This window comes from Phascolarctos cinereus, unplaced genomic scaffold (assembly GCF_003287225.1).
Source record: "Phascolarctos cinereus isolate Bilbo 61053 unplaced genomic scaffold, phaCin_HiC Scaffold_9;HRSCAF=440, whole genome shotgun sequence".
Taxonomy (NCBI): domain Eukaryota; kingdom Metazoa; phylum Chordata; class Mammalia; order Diprotodontia; family Phascolarctidae; genus Phascolarctos; species Phascolarctos cinereus.
Genome location: NW_027556402.1, coordinates 201,057,714 through 201,079,893, shown reverse-complemented (window position 1 = coordinate 201,079,893; position 22,180 = coordinate 201,057,714). Strand labels below are relative to the sequence as shown.

The following is a 22,180-nucleotide window of genomic DNA, read 5'->3' as shown; positions in this document are numbered from 1 at the left end:
CAGTCTGATTCTTATACTCCCTCTGAAAGAGCCTTCTGCTCATCAGTTCCACCACAAAAATCAGAGAATTCAGTTTCATCTGATTGTGCTATGTCCTGAGACAATAATGCAAGAGTATGGATGGCAGACACTAGAGGGCAACACGATCTCATATACTTTTCTCCAAAAAAGGACCACGAAGGCCATACTGGGCAGCTAGGTGGTGCAGTGGATACAGTGCCAGGCCTAGAGTCAGGAAGACTAATTTTCTGACTTCAAATCTGACCTCAGACACTTACTAGCTGTGTGACACTGGGCAAGTCACAACCCTATTTGCCTCAGTTTCATCATCTAGAAAATGAGCTGGAGAAGGAAATGGCAAACTACTCTGGTATCTTTGCCAAGAAAACTCCAAATAGGGTCACAAAGAGTCAGACACAACTGAACAAGTTGAAGGAATAAGGGCACACTGGCAGTTGGGGGGAATTAGCAAAGACCATGCAGAAAAGAATTACAATAATATTAGCAGCAAGAGAAGGTGTAGTACTAGCAAACATAAATGGTTTCTTTGAAACATTCCAGTTCTGACTGATAATTCAATCAGTATTTGTAACATGCCTCTTATATTCAAGGAACTGTGTGCTAAATTCAGGTGACACACAGATCTATGTGTGTACTTCTCACTCCACTGATGCAGACAGCACTTCATGTCTTAAGAGACAGTTCTGTGAGCTGTCATCACTATAAAATCTACCCATTCTTTGGGTGATGAGCCTTTCCACACTGACTGGTCTTCAGGCATCCTGTCCCTGAGACCTTTACTCAAAGCTTTTCCAATCTTGAAAGTTTCTGACATACCTTGTATTTTGTGCATATGGCTGCAAAGAGCCCTACACGATGTCCTTGACACAAGGAAGAATCAGGCCATTTTAAATGCCCATATCTAAACTTCTGGAGACCTAATTAGTGCCTCAAAGGCCAGTAATAGCAGGCGATTGCTCCAATACATTGTGGCCCAAATGACCATCACAAAGAGCATAAGACTCACCTCAGTTCCACACTGGACTAGCTTTGCCCTGTTACCTCCTCTTTTCAGTTTTATGTGGCTAGTAATTATTTTCTAGGGAGAGCTGCCAGAAAAGAAGTAGCACATCTTGCCATAAAGCATTCACTTTGATTTTGGGGTTCACATAAAGGATATCAAACTGACATTTCAAAGTCTTTGTCAGCTTGATCTCTTCTTCTTAGCATAATATAAATTGACTTTAAAACATAATAGGCTAAATAATGTGATTCCAATTAAAATAATGACAAATTATTTTGGAGCATCAGCAAGTAGTGGCCTTAGGTCTTGCAGCAATGCTTTGCTTAGCAGCTTCCAATCGGGAGCCTTTTGTACGTGAGCTGAGTTTTTTAAAAAATGCTCTAATTCTTTCCTACTGACAGCCGAGAGGGTTTTATTGGTTTGTTGGTTGGTTTGATCTTCCAACTATATTGCAGGTTCCTTTGGGTGGCTGTCCTACACTCCTCCTTTGCAGGAGACACTAAATAGTGACAACTCACATTTCCATAGTGATTTAAACACTTCCAAAAGTACAAATTTTGCTGTGAGAGGTAGACAGTGCAAGCAGTAAGATCTTCTATTTATAGATGAAGAGACTAAGGCTTCAACAGATGAAATGACTTGCCATTGGAGAAATCATGTCACGACCAACATTCCAACTTGCATTCCATCAGTTAAAGTCAGATGCTTTTGCAATCACATCACCATCTATGATCTTTTTAATATCAAAGAGCTTCAGATAATAGAAAAGTTTCTTAGGAAATTTGATAAATGCAATTGTTAGAACAGATTCTGTCCTGTAGCCATCTTGCATAAATTAACTTTGAAATGAACAAATTAAGATTAAATTGACTCATATGTTGTAACACAAATGTTAGACTACAAATAGCTACTGAAATTAAAGAAACAATTCCCTCAGAGTACAGGATAATTTTTTCCTACTGCTATTGAAGCATCTTTTTGAATCACATACGGTATTCATCAGCATAGAAATTTACACGGCAAAGTATCACAACTTAACTTTTCCTTTATAAAAGCAGCTTGAATTCCATCTCTGTCTTCCTCTGTCCTCCATAATGGGAACAGCTCTCTCCGCTATGATGCTACTGGAACTACCTCCACCCCAAGGAAGTTTGAGTAATCTAATACTCTGGGTTGGGCCTGCTTCCAGTGTTGATTCTACTGCAGCAGGAATAGGAATAATTCAATAAGCATTTAAATACCTACTCTGTATAAGGCACCGGGAACATAAAGGGAAGAAAAAAACAGCTCATGCCTTCCATGTAAAATAAAGTAACACGCTATTGGGTGGGATGAAACAAGTCTACAGATACATGGATACAACGTAATTTGAGAAGAGTGAGGGCACTAATGACTGAAGGGAACATTCGTGGAGGTCGTGGCCCAGACAGGTAGCCTTTAAAGAAAAAGGAAGATCCTAGGAGGCACAAAAGGGAAGACAATGCATTCCAGTATTGCGAAATATACTGTGCACGTGCATTTGGTCACCTAGGAGTGAGCCTGAAAATGGAATGTCAGGTTTGACAAACAACTAAGAGTACAGTTTGTCTATAACCTGTCCAAACTGGCAAGGGCTAAGTGTGCATCCACAGGCCTCAAGTTATCTTTAGAGCAGAGCAATTCAATTTAATTCAATTTAACATTTTAATAAGTTTCTTAAGTGGATACAACATTCAAGAGAACACGATAGCTATGTATTAAGCTTACAAAAAAAAAGACATAGAATCACACATTTAATTTTTCCCTTATCAGAATGTTTTTATTTTTCAATATTTATATATTTTTTCAATTACATGTAAAAACTATTTTTAACATGCTTTTAAAAAAATTTGAGTTCCAAATTCTCTTGTCCCCTCCCTTCCTCTATCCTAGAGAAGGCAAGCAATTTGATAAAGATTATACATGTGCAGTCATGCAAAACATATTCCATATTAGCCATGTTGTAAAATAAAACAGACCAAAAATATAGAATAAAATGAAGTTTTTAAAAAGCATGCTTCATTCTCCATCAGTTCTTTCTCTGGATGTGGACAGCATTTTTCATCCTAAGTTCTTCAGAATTAGTCTTGGATCACTGTATTGCTGAGAATAGCTGAGTCATTCACAGTTGATCATCGTATAATAGTGCTGTTACTATGTGCAATGTTCTCCTGGTTCTGCTCAATTCTCTCTGCATCAGTTTGTGTAAGTCTTTCCAGGGTTTTCTGAGAGCATTCTGCTCATCATTTCTCATAGTACGATAGCATTCCGTCACAATCATACACCACAACTTGTTCAGCTATTCCTCAGCTGATGAGCATCCCCTAAATCTTCCATTTTTTGCCACCACAAAAAGAGCAGTTACAAATATTTTTGTACAAATAGGTCCTTTTCCTTTTTTCTTAAATCTCTTTGGGATATAGACCTAGTAGTGAAATTGCTGGGTCAAAGGGCAGAGACAATTTTATAGCCCTTTGGGAATAGTTCCAAATTGTTCTCCAGAATGGTTGGATCGGTTCACAACTCCACCAACAGTGTATTAGTGTCCCAATTTTTCTACATCTTCAGTATTTTTCATTTCCCTTTTCTGTCATATTAGCCAGTCTGAGAGGTATGAGGTAGTACCCCAGAATTGTTTTAATTTGCATTTCTCTAATCTAATCAATAGTAATTTGGAGCATTTTTTCATATGACTCCAGATAATTTTGATTTCTTCTTCTGAAAACTGCCTCTTCATATCCTTTTACCATTTACCAATTGGAGAATGGCTAGTCTCCTTATAGTCTGACTCAGTTCTCTATATATTGGAGAAATGAGGCCTTTATCAGAGAAACGTGATGTAAACATTTTGCCCCAGTTTTCTGCTTTCCTTCTAATCTTGGCTGCATTGGGTTTGTGCAAAAACTTTTTAACGTAATCAAAATTATTCATCTTACTTTCCATAATGCTCTCTATCTCTCATTTTGTCATAAATTTTTACCTTATCCACAGGTCTGACAGGGAAAATATTCCATGGCCTCCTAATTTGCTTATATCACCCTTTATGCCTAAATCATGTACTCATTTTGACCATATCTTGGTATGTGGTGTGAGATGTTGTTCTATATCTAGTTACTGCCAAACTGCTTTCTACTTTTCCCAGCAATTTTTCTCAGTGTATTCTTGTCCCAAAAGCTTACATCCTTGTTTTTATCAAACACTAGATAACTATGGTCAGTTACTACTCTTACCTAATCTATTCCTTTGATCCACTCTATTTCTTAGCCAATACCAAATTGTTTTGAGGATCATACGTTTAAAATACTGAAGAGAGCTTACTGGAACGTTCTCATTTTACAGATAAAGCAGCCAAGATCCACAGGGAATAAGTGACTTTTGCTCACAAAGGTACAGGCAAACCTAGTCCTCTATTCCATCACCCTCCTTACCTTCAACCCTTCCATCAATTACCGTCTACTGGAACAGAGTATAGGTCATTTTTATTTCCAAGCCTAAAACTCTCTCTCTCTCTCTCTCTCTCTTCCTCTCTGTCTCTTGGTTTCCTTCAAGTCTCAGTTAAAGCCCCACCTTCTACAAGAAACCTTTCTCAATACTTAATGCTGGCACCTTCCCCTGAGATCATCTCCACATAGATGTTTGTATGTTGTTTCCCTCTTTATATAGGGAGAATGGGAATTTTTTTTTTGCTTTCTTTGTATCCTCAGCATTTAGCACAGTGCCTATCACACAGTAGGTACCCAAAAAATGCTTGTTGACTTGTTGGCTTTAGGGTTACTCCAATGCAAATGATGATGGCATTGCTTTTGCCCCAAGGCAGTGCTACTAAAGGAAAGACAAAGTAGGAGCATTATTAGTGTACAGAGAAACTCTTAGAAGGCTGATTTATACACTAAAATACACATTTCTGGAAAATAGTACCGCTGGGCAGGAGGAAGGAAGAAAACAATCATTCAAGTGTCTACTATATGCCAGGCATTGTGCTAAGTGCTTAACAAATTATCATTTCATCTGATTCTCATAACCACCCTGGGAAGCAGATGCCATTATTACCCACCTTTTACAGTTAAGGAAACTGAGACATACAGAGATATAGTAGCTTGTCCAGGGTCACACAGCTAAGTGTGTGCCTGAGGCTAAATTTGAATTCAGGTCTTCCTGCCTTTAGAGACAGGGCTCTATCCACTGTGTTACCTATTATATTGCCCACTGCATTCAGTAATGACTTACACAGAACATGTACTCTACAATTATTTATTGAATGAAGGTAAATCTTTTACTAACCTTTTTTAGAAAATGTCTAGTAAAGTGTTCAGCCAACCTCTACACTTAATGGAAGCTTGAGATAAAACTAAAGCCAACCACGAACTTGTCTTAACAATGACTTGGGCTTAATTTAACAAAAAACAAAACAAATTAAAAATAAAAACAAAACTTGTCAAACCTGGGATATTTGTAAAAACCCATATAATCAGAAAAGTACACAATCTGGGTGTTGGTTTATGATACACTCATTACAAATCACTCATATCTATTCATAGAACTGATATTTCTCTCAGGTAAAAGGTTTTTCAGGCTAGCTGCTCTTCTCTGTACAGACTTGGAAATTATTAAAAGTCACAATTTTTTTTAAAAGTCTGTAATTCAGGTTTTTCATTAATTCTGGCTTATCTTTCCTCTAGTTAGTCTTTTTAGGGATCATTTTATAGCATTCATTGTGGCTTTACTGTATTGCTAATATTTATAATATTTTCTGTTATGATGATGGTAATAGCTCTCATTTGTAGAGTAGTTAGCAGTTTATAAGTACTTATAAGTAAACAAATACTCTAAATGTTTAAAGTCAGTCTGCTGTTTTTTCTGAAACCAAAACACTATTCATTGACTTCATAAGTTTCCTTCTTCCTTTTATTAAGACAACATCCAGCCCAAATCACCAAACCTCAAAATTGTCAAAATCAGAATTTGAAAGTTTTATTGTAATATGATCGAGAAAATCATACACACACACACACACACACACACACACACACACACACACACACAATATGTAACTCTAAGCATGTAAAAATTTACATAGCAAACAGGTAAAAACTATGGCAAATCTCTCTGTACTGTTGACACCAGTTCCTTCCAACAATGCTGTGACAAACAAGTTGTTCTCCTTGACTTCCTCAGGCCAGAGGAACTACCAGAGATGATGGAACAGAAAGTACAGCTACAGAAAGAAGCCTGGATAGGCACTGGTGTGACTGACCCATCTACTCTTAGGAACCAGAGGTAGCAGTTCAGAATTAGCCAAGTGCTTTGTCAGGTTACCCTTGATTATCACTAGACAGCTACAGCCAAAAGTAATTTTAAAAATTGACTCACCATGTTTTTGGAGGAAACATGCTGAGCTAGGAAAAGAGGTATAAACAGGCCAGGCTCTAGACAGAGAAATGTAAAAGAGTTTTCAGGGAAAAAAAGTATACCTCCTTCTTAAAAACACGATTCTCAGTTTCCTTTTATGAAATTACTTCTAAAATGTTACCTATTTGTGCACTCTGAACTCACAAACTTTGTTGTGGCTATTTCTCTATAATTTATCAAAAAGATAATATTTGTCATGTTGATTTTGTTTTACCATCTTGTATATGTTTTAACTCCCCCTATTAAATTGTAAGCTACCAGAGGGCAGGGATTACATCTTATTTGCCTTTCCATCTCCCCTACACTCTGTATATTCCATACACATACTAAATCTTTATGAAAGGAATCCATCATAAAATACCCACATCTTTTCAGTGAAAGTCTTGTAATGGCCTTTGGTTCAGTGCAATAACTTTCTTATATGACACAAGTCACTTTAAAAACACACACACACACACACACACATACACATATTATGAATCACTTCGGCAATGGAAGAAAAAGATGGTGAGATGAGACAAACAACAATAGGTTTTCTGCTCAAAATTGGTCTGAAATCACTGCTTGAAGTGATCTCTGAGCTAAATGAATACACCACCTCCAAATAGTAAGTAAGCCAGTCAAAGCTCTCCGTGACCTTTGTTATCCTCCTCTGGACTGCCTCTGGCTCAGTCTCTCTACCCTATGCTGAAGGGATCTGTGTCAGGGATAATGACAGAAACACGCAAGTGAGCCAGAACAGAGAAGGGGGAAAAATGGAAGCTTGAGGGACAGCAATAACATCTTAACATGAAATTTTCTTGTGAATAAATTATATCTTTGGTGCACAGATGCAGATACAAAGGGTATTTATTTTGTGCTCTCCCCACCACTTTATGTGGCTGAATATAACTTAGCATGATATTGGCACATCATGCAGAAGGCAAGCTTTGGTTTCAGGTGAGCTCACCAAACAGAGCACAAGAAGTAAGAAGGTGCCCACAAATAAAGAGAAAACTCAACTCGCCAGAAAAAAGTGCCTCCTTGAATGTCTTCTCCTGAGCCCCCTGCACTCTGGCCCCAGATCACCCAGATGACTTTAAGGTTCTCTGAAAGGAGAACCCAAGAACTGCAATTTGGACTTCTTTCTTGTAAATAATTCTCTTGGCATACAGACACTGAGAAAAGGAAGAAAGCATGGCTTCTCAAAAACTTATGACACATATGAAGAAATTTATTAAAAGCAAAACTAAAATACCAAATAATATCCAACTGCAGCTGAAAAAGTACAAGGAGTCCTCACATTGACAGCAGCTTATGCTCCTAGAAAGAAGGTTTTAAGTCAAAATTATTTACATAGAGTCCATTTTTCCAGAAGAAACAACATTAAAATAATAAGCAACATAATGAATTTGAGACCTGATGGCCAATTTTTTAAAAAATAGTTCTGTGGTTAGGGACCATACTTTATCTGAACCTTTTATCTTCTCCAGCACCAAGAAGGGTGTTTTATACATGGTAGACACTTAATGTTTAATAAATTGAAAGGAATTTCAGAAATTAATGCAAATACTCATATAAAGCTTTTTAAAGTGCATACCAAATAATTTTAAAAGGCAGCAGTCACTAAATACGTGAAAAGTGCACTTGACATACAGCATCACAGTGTTCCATACAAAGCTGTTAGCTGAATTTCTTTTTTAAATTCGTCTTATCATTACTGCAACAAATCAGAAGGTGAAAGAACTCCTATCAGGGTCATAGCACTCAGAATGTTTTCTGGGGTAGATTTTGACAGGTGTCTTTGAGGAAATTTCTTGGAAGGGCTTAAGGTCACTCGATGGCTTTTTGAAAAACTGATCCAGAGACGTCTTTTCATTTGGCATGCAATTATGCAGCAAGATTATGCACGTTATTTCCAGAGCATGCTGGAGGACCCCACGCTTCTGTTCGGTAAATACCAACATCAGAATTCTTAGATCACTGTAGAATTGAGAGAAATGAAGGGGTCCTCAGAAGGTCATGGCTGTCACACATAACCGATGCAGTTTATGATGCAAAGAGATGCTGGGCAAGTCATGCTGAAAGGACAGACCATCTGACTTATAACCTGGATCCAACAGGATCACATGTACAAAAGGGAAGCCAAACACTCAGTGGCCTACACTAGCAATACAGTGTTTGGACTAAAATCAACAATCCCAAAATGATCAATTCTGATATATATATACATATATATATATATGTATATATATATGTGGTAGATCTATACTCCCTGTATTAAGCAACAGCAGAGTGCAATTAAGGTCTGTTTTACTGCCCTGTTAACTCATTTTTTTCCTGTAGCAGGTAGAGGTAATAAGAACCAAATGGCCGTGTTTGTTGGTAGGTTTGGGTTTTGTGGGTTTTTTTTTTTTCTGAATTATAAACTAAGAAATCTTTCTGCTATCTTAAGTTGCCATGTCATCAGCACTGGCAGCTTTACCTTGCACTCTTGTCATCCAAGACCTGCCTTTAAAATGCACTAGGTAAAACTCAATTTTCCAGCCTTTGCTCTGTCATCATGTTGCAGCTTCACTCTGTCAATGTCTCAGATCATTTGCTTAAATGGCAGCCAAACTCAAAAGCACACAGTGCTAAGGACTCAGGCCCAAAAACCTATGAAAAATTCTTACCATCTCAGCCAAAATTATTGTATATTAGCTTATAGGCATTGTACCACCACGAGAACACTTTTCTCCCTTTAATCAACCATTTTTAAAGCTCAAATGGGCAATGTGACTACAAAATAATGAGACTCAAACACAGACACAAACATACTAAAGCTTATGCATCCAAACAACTATTGGCCTCCAAAGTACTCACCTTGAGAAGATACGTATTTACCTCCAAAATAAAGCTACTGCTCAAAACTTTAGGTAAATTCTGAAATTGTTTACTATATACAAATTCACTTTCTTTTTTTTTTTTTTGTAATGGAACATTCTTCCTCGGCCCACTAAATTTCTCATAGCACATGGTCTTGCCCTTTTCTCACTCTGCTTCAGCAACTACAGATTTCCAATGTTTTAAAAAAGAAAACGTGAAAACAGTATGGGTTTTTTTACTCTTATTTAATGACAAATGATAGATGCTACTTAAATATCATTACTATGATAGCTTCCACTGGGAAATATATTAGCCCCTAACCCCTCAAAAGGCTAATATTTACCTATAACTGGTATTTCTAAAAACTTTCTTAGAATTTAAATATATATATATTTGCCACCATTTGCCAAATACTCTTTAGAGTAACCCTTAAAATCTATTTTTTAAATACTAATAGGGGATATTATTACCAATTTACGCTATTCATCATCCTTTCTCACAAAAATTGGGGTCCAACTTTACAAAAAGGTGGTTTATTTTACATAAATGGGAAAAATTCAAAGCAGAGAACCTATCTATCCATGAAGAGGAATACCTATTTCACAAGGATTGAAAAAAAAATGATACATGTAATGTCAAATTTCTTTGAACTCTGTGAAAGGAACATGTTCTCATATCCCAGTACTATTATTCAATGAAGAGTCTTCAGCTTGTGAACAGTAAAGTAACTTCTGACGTCAGACAATAATAATGAAAACTAACAAAAATAATTATTTGCTTGGATTTATCTAGAAGACGGGTGGGGAACCTGTGGCCTCAAGACCACATGTGGCCTTCTAGGTCCTTGGGTACAGCCCTTTGCCTGAGTCTAAGGTTTACAGAACAAATCCTTTTTTTTTTTTAATTTAAAATTTTATTTTTGGTGAGGCAATCGGAGTTAAGTGACTTGCCAAGGGTCACACAGCTAGTTAGTGTCAAGTGTCTGAGGTTGGATTTGAACTCAGGTCCTCCTGACTCCACTGTGCCACCTAGGTGCCCCTAACAAATCCTTTATTAAGGGGATTTGTTCTGTGAAGTTTGGATTCGCTCAAAGGGTCAAACTTGAGGACCTAAAGTGATCTTGAGGCCACAGGTTCCCCACCCCTGATCTAGAACATCTATTTCAAAGACCTCAACAATCCTTCCAAACACTTTCACATAAATTACACTTCAAAATATCACGGATCTGTAATTTCATCATGGACTCCATGTAGAACAGAGGGGTCTGAAGCTGAGGCCCATGACCTTATTATTCAAAATATTTCAATAACTGTACTTCAGTATAATTGGTTTCCTTTAAAATTTTATGTATTTCATTTTAAGCACTTAAAAATAGTATTCCGAGGAGTCCCTAGACTTTGCCAGGTTGTCAAAAAAAAGTCTATGACACAAAAATGGTTGAGAACCCCTGATCTAAGCTAACCACAGTTCCCCTCCCTTATTCCAAAGTATACTGCTTCATGAGTTGCTAGAGCCAATCCTCAACGATACACTCCAGATGTAGGTAGTTTAGACTTTGGATGGCAGACCTATAGTCTGTCACTTGCCAATATCAGAAGCCTTTCTAATTTACTTACCTCAACTCGAAGTACCAGTTGAAACTGAGAATCTGACACTGTGTCCAAACTGCAAAAAGCCATTAGAAGACAACTTTGGCAGGGTGAGTACCACTCTTCAGAAAAACGGTGGAACTTCTCCCTTAGTTTCACAATTTTCCTGTGAGGCCCTTAAGGGCAAAACCTTCCTTTCACTGGCAGATAGCCTCTATACCTTCACTATCCAAATCGCTTATTGCCTGATGATGCAGACTCTCCAAGAGCTACTCTAGTTTTTTAAGTCATCACAATTCATTCAAGCACTTCCTTACCAAGAAAAACAGTAATGTCCTTGCATCCTAAATTATTTTCTATCATGAATTTTTCCAAAAATCTTAGTATTTTAAAGGCAATAATGGCCACAAAAACCATATATCATCAGAGGGCATTAACATTTAGTCTTTGGAGCAACCCTTAAGAGCTATTTTTTTAAAAACTAAAAACTCAGATTATTAGTGAAAAACATATGCTACCATACTCAACCTAAAAATTACTATTAAAACTAATTCTAATTTACATCTGCAATTAAAAGAGAGAGAGAGAGAGAGAGAGAGAGAGAGAGAAGAGAGAGAGAGAGAGAGAGAGAGAAGAGAGAAGAGAGAGAGGGAGAAGAGAGAGAGAGAGAGAGAGGGGAGAGAGAGAGGGAGAGAGAGAGAGAGGGAGAGAAAGAGGGAGAGAGAGAGAGAGAGAGAAGCAGTGACTTGCCTAGAGTCCTACAGCTAGGAACTATGTGAGGCAGCATCTGAAATCAGGTCTAACAGACTCCAAGTGGAGCATTTGATCTACTATGCAAGACATACCTGGCTTTGTTCATTCTTCCCCCACTTTACTTAAATCAATCACCACTCACACTGGCATGAAAATTAGGGGATTTCGTGAAAACAGATCTATCTAGTACCCACGTAATCCCCGAAGCTCATCTATCTCTCAAAATCTTTTATAAAAAGTATTGCTCCTTTAAAATGTAGAAAAATAAATTTCACATTTGCTATGAAATGCCTCAAGTACTAATCATAGTAAGCAGTCCTGCAATACATGAAGGATTTACGTAAGGCAAAGCTTCCCTGGCTATATAAGAATAAACACGGCTGTCCTTTGAAGCTTTTCAGCCAATGGTCCTTTGTACCACTTAGTGCTACTGGGTCCCATTACATTTAGTGAAGTCTTATCTTCTCGTGACTGCAGGTCTCATGGATCACTGCCTAGCATATAAGCTTCTCCAGTGGCCATTTATGTTCACCTTTTTGTATAACACAAAAAGACCAGCAGCATTGTTAACATGAATGCATAATACTGACCTTCACTGGTCTTGATAGGACTGGAATCACAAGCACTCTACTCCGTCCTGTTGATAAGCATATTGGAAAAGAAATTAGTGCTAATCTAAATGCTTATAATTTTTAAGGATTTCTATATGAATTGAATTTTTTTACCATTTTTGAATCCCACATGCATCCTTTTCAAAGAAGTATGTCGTATTATTCTGCCCATTCATACAAAGGTTAATTAATAATGTTTAGCAAAGTGTAATGGCACTATTTCTGTCTGACTTCAATTACCATTTGTGGGTACCCCTATTCATGCAATCTCCCACATTCATGGCCTTAAGCTTATCTTTGACTCTTTCTTCTCCCCGCAATTCTCCTAAGCAAAATGACCAGACCCAACAGATCCCATCTCTGTAATATCTCTTACCACCTCTCCTTTGCTCTTGACTGTGATGGCTGCCACCTCTCACCACTTTCCCACCCCCACTCCCACCCCGCCCCATAAAAATTCTCATTACCTGCACTGCTGCAATAGCCTCCCTACAGCTCTTCCTACCACCATCATTCATTCCACAGCTGAAATAACTTCTCTTACTTATCTAGTCATGCCATCTATCCACTCAAAAAAATTCAATGACTCTTCTTTGTCTAATGAGTAATGTTGAAACTCATCTGCCTGGCATTCTAGGCTTTCTACAATCTAACGCTACCTTATCCAGGCAACTTTTTCATATAATTCCTCTACGTACACTCTACTTTCCAGCCACATAAGACTGGCACAGCTCCCCATGCCTATCCCAACATCTTCTGCTCTCTCAAATACCTAGCCCTTTGTGGACAACTTTACCTAGGCACAGATGAATCCTTCTCTTCTTTATATCTTACCGAATTCCTATTTTAAAAAACCCTGACTTGAAATCTCCTCTAAGGAAATCTTCCCCACTACCAACGCACCCACAGTCAATAACAGTGTGAAGTAAGGTTATGCATGTGAATTACATATACTTTTACTAAACTGAAAGCTTCTTAAGGGCAAGGGATGTATCTTTATAAAAATCGTGTCCTCTACTAATACTACTACTCTTCATACAACAGAAATTTAAACGTTAGTTATGGCTGAATATTTATACTCCTCAAAGAGAAAGAGCATGCAGTAAAATATTATGTTAAGAGCAACCAGCTGAATAAGTGTTACCCTTTAAAATCTGGAGGCTGACGTGTAAGTTTAGAAGGGGAAGAAATGGGGACATGGGGGCACCAATGGCGAATATAGCCATATAAAAAAACTGAGAAAGAAGGAAAAGAAGATAATAGGACTGAAATGTAGAAGGAAATTCCAAGGTTATCTAGTCCAATTCTAATAAATGAAGATCCTGGGAAGTTAAAAGGGAAGGTGAATAAAGTAGGAAGAAATATTTAAGTCATTAATTTACAAAAAGCTTAACACAGGATGGAGTTAATTTGGGAGGGACAACCTGACATATTCAATTCAATTTAACTCAATAAACATTTTAAAAGTGACTACCATGGGTTAGGCATTGTAACAAGAGTAGGGATGTAAACAAGAAAAAGGGAGCTAGCTCCTGCCCTGAAGGGTGGGAGTCCTCTATACAAGGAAGACTGCACAAGGAAGGAGGGGCAACTGAGTTGAAGTGTTGAAGCCCTCATCAGAAGTTTCCCAGAGAAGTCAGGAAAATATAATTAGAAATTCAGCTTTATCCCTTAGGGGACACACAAATCAAATTCTCTAGGCCTCAGTTTACTCACTGACAAAAAGTTATAATATCAAGTCTGCCTAACTTATAAAACTGTTTAGAAAGATCAAGTGAAGACAAGTAAAAGACTACTATAAAACATGAAATACCACAAAAACAGAAGGTATTTATCTACCACCTACCACCTTATAAACTTGGGATGAATGACTGAACAGGAACTTATTAAATAATTACTATGCAACACATATATGAGAATTCAGCTGCTGGGAAGGTAGCAAGACCTGGGGTCTTTAGTACATAACAGGAAGTCAGATAGCACGGCCTGGGGGAGAAGCTTAAAGCAAGTGGCAAAAACCATAGGACCTCACACATCCTGGCAGGAAGGACTGGTGGTGTTCCATCTCACCAGAAGGATGGATGACTCCCAATTTATCCAGTAGGTAAAAGCAGCTATATCACTCTTGCTCACCAGCAGCTTGATGGGGTCTGGACAAGGTTGGGTGGGGTGAAAGAGGAGGGCTTAAGGGGAGGCAACAGGGAAAGCACCTCCTACTGGCAGGTCTTCCAGCCTAGCCATAGGGTTAGATAGCAACTGTCATTACTTTTCAGCTTGGAATAACTTGAGCATATGTGACAATCCTAGATGCAGCTCCCTCCTGTCCCCACTTCCAGAATCTGCTTCTCTCTAAACCATGTTTCATATAACTAACAAACTGATCATTATAAAGCAGAGGTCCAGCATGTCACTCTCCTCAAGAAGCTCTAGGATAAAATACAAACTTTTCTGTTGACCATTCTGAATGTCTGTTTTAAAGCCATTCATAATCTATCACTGAGCCTATCTTCCAGGCTTACTGCAGATCACTCTCCTTGACACACTCTTTAGCCTAGGTAAATTGGCTGGCTTGCTGCTCCCTGGAGATGACAGGCTATCTCCCATCTCCATATCTTTTAGAATAGTCACCCTTTTCACTTCTGCCTCTTGGAACACCAAGTATCCTTCAAGGCTCTGAGGAAGTACCATTTCCTACATAAAGTCTACCTCGATTCCCCCTAAGTTGCTAGCATCCTCTCTTTCAGCAATAACTTGGTATCAACTGATCTTTGTGTAAGTCATACATTCCTCCCCTAGTGGAATATACACTCTTTAAAGGCAAGGGCATTTTCAGTATATCTTTGCAGTCTGAATGGTTACACAGACTGACATACAGTAGGTGCTTAACAAAGGCTTGTTGAGTGAATGAAGAATTCACACTTGACAGTTTAAGCCCATATTTTTAGCACACAGAGTAGGCAGAATACAAACTATATCACTGAGGGATTCATTATATTTATTATCTGACCCAGTCTAGGAGAAAAGACCCTCCCTGGCTCTCTAGCTTTCTAGTCTGCAATAGCTTACTCATATCTTGCATAATAGCCACTCTTCCCTATGGAGAATCTCTTAAGATAAATAAAATTTAACTGGATGGAGTTATTTCATTACCCCAGTTAAATCAATTAACATACACCTTAAATAAAATATTGGTACATTGTTTATTATAAAGGCCTTTAAAGTTGACAGGGTGCCTCGGCCTATCTACAAAGTAGAGCATTAAGCCCTTGCCAAAGAATATATTGGGACAGTTAAGTGCTCAATGGACAGAGTGCTGGGCCTGGAGTCAGAAAGACTCATCTTCCTGAGTTCAAATCTGGCTTCTGACACTTACTAGGTGTATGACCCTGGGTAAATCACTTAACCATGTTTGCCTCAGTTTCTTCATCTATAAAATGAGCTGGAGAAGGAATGGCAAACTACTCCAGTATCTTTGCCAAGAAAACCCCAAATGGGGTCATGAAGAGTCATACACAACTGAACAATTGCACAATTTCCCAAATGTAATCTGTCCCTACTCATTCCTAATCAATTTTGGACCCAACTCACTGAATATCTGCAACGTCTGTCTCAAATATGTTTATTTACATACTAATATTATGGAACAGCTTTCTAACTATATGTCATAAATGTGGATAATAAGCATTTTTTAAAAATCCATTTAACTTTCCCTATATGGATTCCTGGGCTGATGATCTGTTTTGAAAAATCATGCATCTTATTGAAGATGCTCTGTAATAGAGTGGGGAGTGATATAATTCGCACAAACAAAAGTATTTACAAGTCTCACTAAACTGAGATCCTCAGTAACTGTCTTTTGCCTTTCTTTGTATCCCAAGCACATAGCACTCAGTAGGCACTTAAAACATGTTTCTTGACTTGATTTTACCATAACAGAATACCTCTTTCATTTGGACCCTGTATGAGCCCATACTCCATGGTCGTGGCAAACATATTGCAAGTATATTTTTCATGGTTTCATGTCCTGTTAAATATGAATAAACGGAAGGTCAATGGACAGTTACCTCTGTGGCTATATTCACCAAGGAATCTTCTATGAGGTTAACATATGAATGACAGACTTGAGGTCCAACAGAAAAGGTTTTGAGGCTTTGTTCTGTTCTGCTGAGTGGGATGTTTCTTCTTAATTATTAACAAAGGGGCATAGGGTACTTTCCATACTCTTCAGTTAATTAGTGACTACAATGACATGAAGTGCTATTCAGAATCATTTGTGAAGAGCTGTCTGTTACCTTTTCATATTTTTGAGGATCTTCTCCATAGACACGCAGATCATTCTTATCTGGATTTTATGAAGACTAGACAAAGAAGAATCAATAGCCTAGTGTTTATAAACCCCAAAATAACTATAAACCCCCAAATCCTAGTAAATAATTACCTAGTTGACAGGAGCTGCTAGGAAAACTGTAAAGCAGTCTGGCAGAAATTAGGCACAGACCAACATCTCACACCATTTTGCCCAATAAATACAATATGGACATACACCCTGCATTTTAAAGTTTAAAGCAAAAAAAAATTAGAAGAGAAGTTGATCATATGCCTCTTGCAGTGATGGGCAGGGGATAAATTATTAACCAACAAAGAAAAGGAGCAATTAAAAAGAAAATAGACAATTTTATTGCATAAAATAGAAAAGCTCTGCACAAATAAAATTAATATTAACAGCTAATATGAAAGAATATTCCACATGACCAATAATAAGAGAAATGCAAGTCAAAACAACCCTGAAATTTCACCTCATACTCAGCAAATTGGCAAAGATGATAAAAGCCAAAAGAGACCATGTTGGAGAGGTTGAGGAAAGACAGACTCACTAATGCATTGTTGGTAGAGTTGTAAATCAATATAAGTACTATGGAAAGCAATTTGGAATTAAGTCTCTTCAACTAATTCAAATATACTTCCTGCCTAATGTCATTCCATTTTTTCTCACCTACAATAAAAACTTTGACTGACTGAATAGGAATGTCTAGGCTGTGTTCACACTTAGGTCATACCTCTGATTGACTTAATGGAGGTATTATCACCTGATAAAGGTATGAGGGCTAACTAGGATAAAATAGATAACTAGGATTAATTGACTCATTTGATCCTTACACAAGTGAAAACACTGTAGGTGTCAGTCTATTGGGGAATGGCTAAACAAACTGTAGCACATGAATATAATGGAATATGTTGTTCTGTAAGAAATGAAGAGAGTGCATGGCAAGACGCATGTGAACTGATACAAAGTTAAATAAGCAGAGGAAGAAAAAACATGAAAATATAACCACAAAAAACAATATAGCAATACTGCATAATAACATAAACTATAACAACGTAAATGTAAAGAACAACAACCACAGAATAATTGAAACTAAATATGGTATATTTCTAAAGAACAAGCTTGGCCCAGAAGAGGACATAGGAAAGAAATCTCCTGTTCCTCTGCAGACATCAGGGTCCACAGTTGTAGTATACTGCATATAATGTCAGATTTTTTTTTTGATGTGTTGATTAGTTTTACTGATTTTTTCTTCCTTTCCTCTTTTTATTTTTTTTAAATTATTTCTTACAAGGGATGGGATTCTGGGTAATTGGAAGGAGGGGAAACAGAATCTAGGTGATATCAAAAACCTATTTAAAATAAAGATTTTGTAAAGATCAGCAATATTTTAGGAGCATTAACATAGTTCATGATTTTTCCATTCTTTCAGTATTTCCCAACTTGAGAGGCTAAGCTTCAGTGCTTTCCAGATTATATGTTGTTTCCAGTAGGGATTTCCTTTGAGTGTCCTTGGTCTGGTGCAGCTGGCATTCCATATTCCTAAATTCCTTTTTTTTTTTAATCTTTCCCATAGCACCTCAGAGATTGAGGTGTCAAGTCTAAATATGGTAGTCCCTCTCTTACTGATGATTCATCATAATTATATATAAACCTATAATATAATTATAATACAATTGAATCATCAATGAAAGCTATCAACTTGCTCTAGCTTCTATCATAAAAAAGTAGTGGCAGCTGCTATATTCTAATTAACACAGATAATTCTGTCAAGTAGCCAGACACAACAACACTACAAAATGGAAATTTTATGACACTACAAAACTGATTAAAGAGTTTGTGGAGTAGCTTAGGATCTTAAAGCAACTAAACTCCCAAAAGCCAAAGCACTATATTATAATTTATTTGTATTAAAAGGATATTAGGATATGAGTTGTTACTATTTAAAAAAATATTTTGAAGTTAAAGGGTTATTAATCATCAATACCATTAACAGTTTCACATTCACGATGACCAACATTTACATAAAGTTTTTAAAAACATCCTGTGAAACTACTTACTAGTCCCACATCAATAAATTAGTAATCAGGAAGTAAAAGTAACAGGACTGTTAAAATGAATCAGAAGAGAAATCAACAATATCATTCCACTACCATGTCAGCTCAAAGAATTGCAAAGAAATGGGTAGAATGTACTCATTTGATACCTGTATGGAATCAATGTGCCCAAAGAGCAGCTACTAACTCAGGACAATGGAAAAGGGTTGAAAGATGTGACAGTAAAGGAGAAATACCAGCAAATACTTCTGAGCAGTTAGGCAGGAGGTGGCACAGTGAAGGCAAGCCGGAAGGAAGCAAACCAAGATCAATGCCTAGTCAAGTCTACCAAATGGGCTGGAGAAGAATGCCTAAGGAGACCAAGAAAATTCACACGCCAAGTTGAAATACAAACTCTACAGGAGAGCCAAAAAAGTAGAGAGATGTAATTAGTGGCAAACCATAAGAACAAATATTTCAAGGCAAGGCATTCTCAAGGAGAGCAGACTTCCTTGGAGGGGAGTTTTAGGGTGGGAGTGCAATATTTAGTCCGTGCACTAGAGACTGCCACCTACAGAAATGTGTAGAACAGACTGATGACAAATCATACATTTAAACTACATAACTGGCCATTAACCCATGGACAATGTCCCACACAGTAAAATAGTGTGAAGATGGTAAAATCTAATCAGCTGACAAAAAATCATTTACTCAACACTAACACATCGGTTCTATTTCAAATTTTGCTTCTTATTTTCCTCATGGTTTCATGTAAAAACATACTCTAAATAATCTGGGTGAGCCAGATTTCTTCTTTATAAAACTGCAGGCCGATTTTTCTCCTCGACTGTTCCAAGAGATAACCCTGCTTATAGCTTTTATCTTCTCTCTCTTAGTTTCAATCAGAGTTGCCCTTTATTGTAGTGTCTGTTGAAAAGGAGACTGAAATTGTGGTGCTATAGGCAGTTTCTGGCTTCTTTTAGCCTCTTTATTGTGGCAATTGTTTTACCTTTGACAAATTTCTCCAGTAAATGGTGACAGAGTAAACATGTTTTCCCCATTTTTCAGTATGAAGAGATTAAATTTGGAAGATGTTCTATATAAAGTTCAAATAAAAGAACTTACTATTGATAGCAAGGGTTCTCAATGCTATTTATATGATGCCAATGGATCACCTCTATACAAAAGATTTTTTGATCTATATATACAAACCTGCTATCTCCCCCAAGCTCCAGTCCTGCATCAACAATCTTTTATTAGACATTTTAGTTCCATAGGACATCTCAAACTTAAGCTATCCAAAAGAGAATTCACTATCCTTCCCACAAATTCAATGTCTCTAGGACTTCCCTATTTCTACCAAGAGAGCTACAATCATTTCAGTCACCAGGGTTCATAACAGTGGAGTCATCCCTGAATTTCCTATCTATCACCTACATATACAATTAAGTCAACAAGCATTAATTAAGCATCAATAACACTATGGAAAGTATTGTCCATTCTATCCACACAACCTCCCTCCCACTCATCCCCTTCTCTATGATCACTTGGATGCTACCTTAGTTCAGGTCCTCATCACCTCTTGCCTGAACTACTGTAAAACTCTTCTAACTGGTCTCTGCCTCCAGTTTCTTCATTCTCCAATAGTAAGGGCTACAAATGCTTGTTGAGCAACTGACACAACCGCAAAAGTGATATTGCTAAAGCATAGCTTTGATGCCATGTCATTCCCCTATTCAAAAAGCTCCAACAACTCCTTACTGCCTGTAGAATAAAGTACAAATGGCTCAGCTGGGTATTTAACACCTTTTTTACCACCTGGCTCCACATGACCTTTTCAGAGTTATTATACATTACTACCTTTCACATACTCTCTAGTTCTGTCCAATTGGGTCCCTCACATGTGACATTCCATTTCCTATTTCTGTGACTTTGCACTGGCTGGAATGCACTCCCTCCTCCGCTTCTCTGCCTCTCGGAATCCATCCCTTCCTTCAGAGCTCAATTTGAGCACCATCTCCTAAACAAGACCTTTCTGAACACCCCCCAGCTCACAGCACTGTGCCCTGTGAAAAATCAATCTCCTGATAACACTGAGTATTTCCCTGTATGTGTCTGTTGTTCCCCAACAGAATCGAGGCTCCTTGAAAGCAAAGACTTTCAGTTTAGTTTTTGTAACCCCTGTGTCCAGTAAAGTGCCTGGCAGACTAGGTGTTTAATTAAAGTTTATTAACTGATTTTTTAAAAAATCCCATAAGGAGATCTAGTTCAACTTTCTAATTTCATAAAAGAGAAGACTGAGGCCCAAGAAATATAATGACTTGCCTAGCAGAACTAGGACTCAAAGCCTGGTTTTCTAACCAAATCTACTACACTTTCCACTAGATGTTACTAAAATGAGCCCTGAAGCACCATGCTTCTTTCATAACATCCACAGAAATGGCAAAGAGATTGAGTCATTCATAATTTTTAAAAAAACTAGATGAAAACATATATTACCCAGGCAGGTTATAGTATGCTGTTAGATAAAAGCCTGTTGAATTAGTTTAAAAATATGTACATTCTATAGAGAGACTATCTGACCTGGGCCCATAATTAAGTAGGGGTGGCTAAAAGATCTGATAAAACTTGGGGAAATTTCAACATGCTTTTAGAGAATTGCAGAATTTCAAAGCAGGTAGGGACCTCAGAGATCACTCTCAAGAGTTACTTACCTGACCCTTCTACCCATCAACAACATCACTAATATCAAGTGATCATCTAGCCTCTTAAAAAGGTCCAAGGAAAGGGAACCCACTGCCACTCAAATCAACAGATTCTAGTTTAGGAAAGCTCTTAATTGTCAGGAACTTTTCCTTAAATGAATCTGAAATTTGTCTCTATAACTTCTACCCATTGCTCTTACAAATGTCCTCTGGAACCAAGGTGAAGAAGTATCATCCCTCTTCCTCCTGACAGCCGTTCAAATACCTGAAGACAGCTGTCACATCACACCAAAATCTCTTCTCCAAGCTAAACATTTCTAGTTCTCTCAATAAATTGTGAAGGAGACTAGTAATCTGGGTGGGCCACAGGTATCTGTAAGGAATCCCTGAAAAGGAGGAACAACGGTCATAGAATAACAAATGTCCCCTCAAGAAATACTCTTGCTTAGCTGCGATCAGGGAGCAAATGCTTCTCATATTTTGACTTGTTCTCCATTTTTAAGGCAGCAAGTGAAGATGCCTATGCACCAGCTAGGAATGTTTTTCAACTGCGATTCTCAAATGCTCCTTTTTAATTCTCAAAAGCACTATCATATTTCCTTCCCCTTCTCTACATTTTTTGGAGCCTCTCAGGCCCTTTTTTGCTTGGCCACCTAGAACAAGGGACAAACACACAATCCATTACCATTTGTCCTCTGAAAATTAATGTGTAAGGAGGGAGTTGCTGCCCCTGAGCCTCCTCTCATGAAGCACATAGAAGAACAGACATCATGAATACTATTCAGGATGGTTTATTTGGGATGGGACAAAGCTCTTTTAGAGCTGAGGAAGAGCTGCTCAGCCCATGAATATAATTAATATTTT

The 22,180-nt window shown here is 37.7% G+C and overlaps 1 protein-coding gene across 3 annotated transcripts in view; it reads right to left on the bottom strand.

The window, feature by feature from the left end:
- CTBP1 (C-terminal binding protein 1) overlaps positions 1-22,180 on the bottom strand; it is a 441,341-nt gene that overhangs the window by 387,548 nt on the left and 31,613 nt on the right. For all 3 annotated transcript variants that reach the window (XM_078148244.1, XM_020992252.2, XM_020992251.2), the window contains exon 2: positions 12,231-12,277. The gene's annotated coding sequence lies outside the window, so the exon portion shown is untranslated. The remainder of the gene's footprint in view (positions 1-12,230; positions 12,278-22,180) is intronic.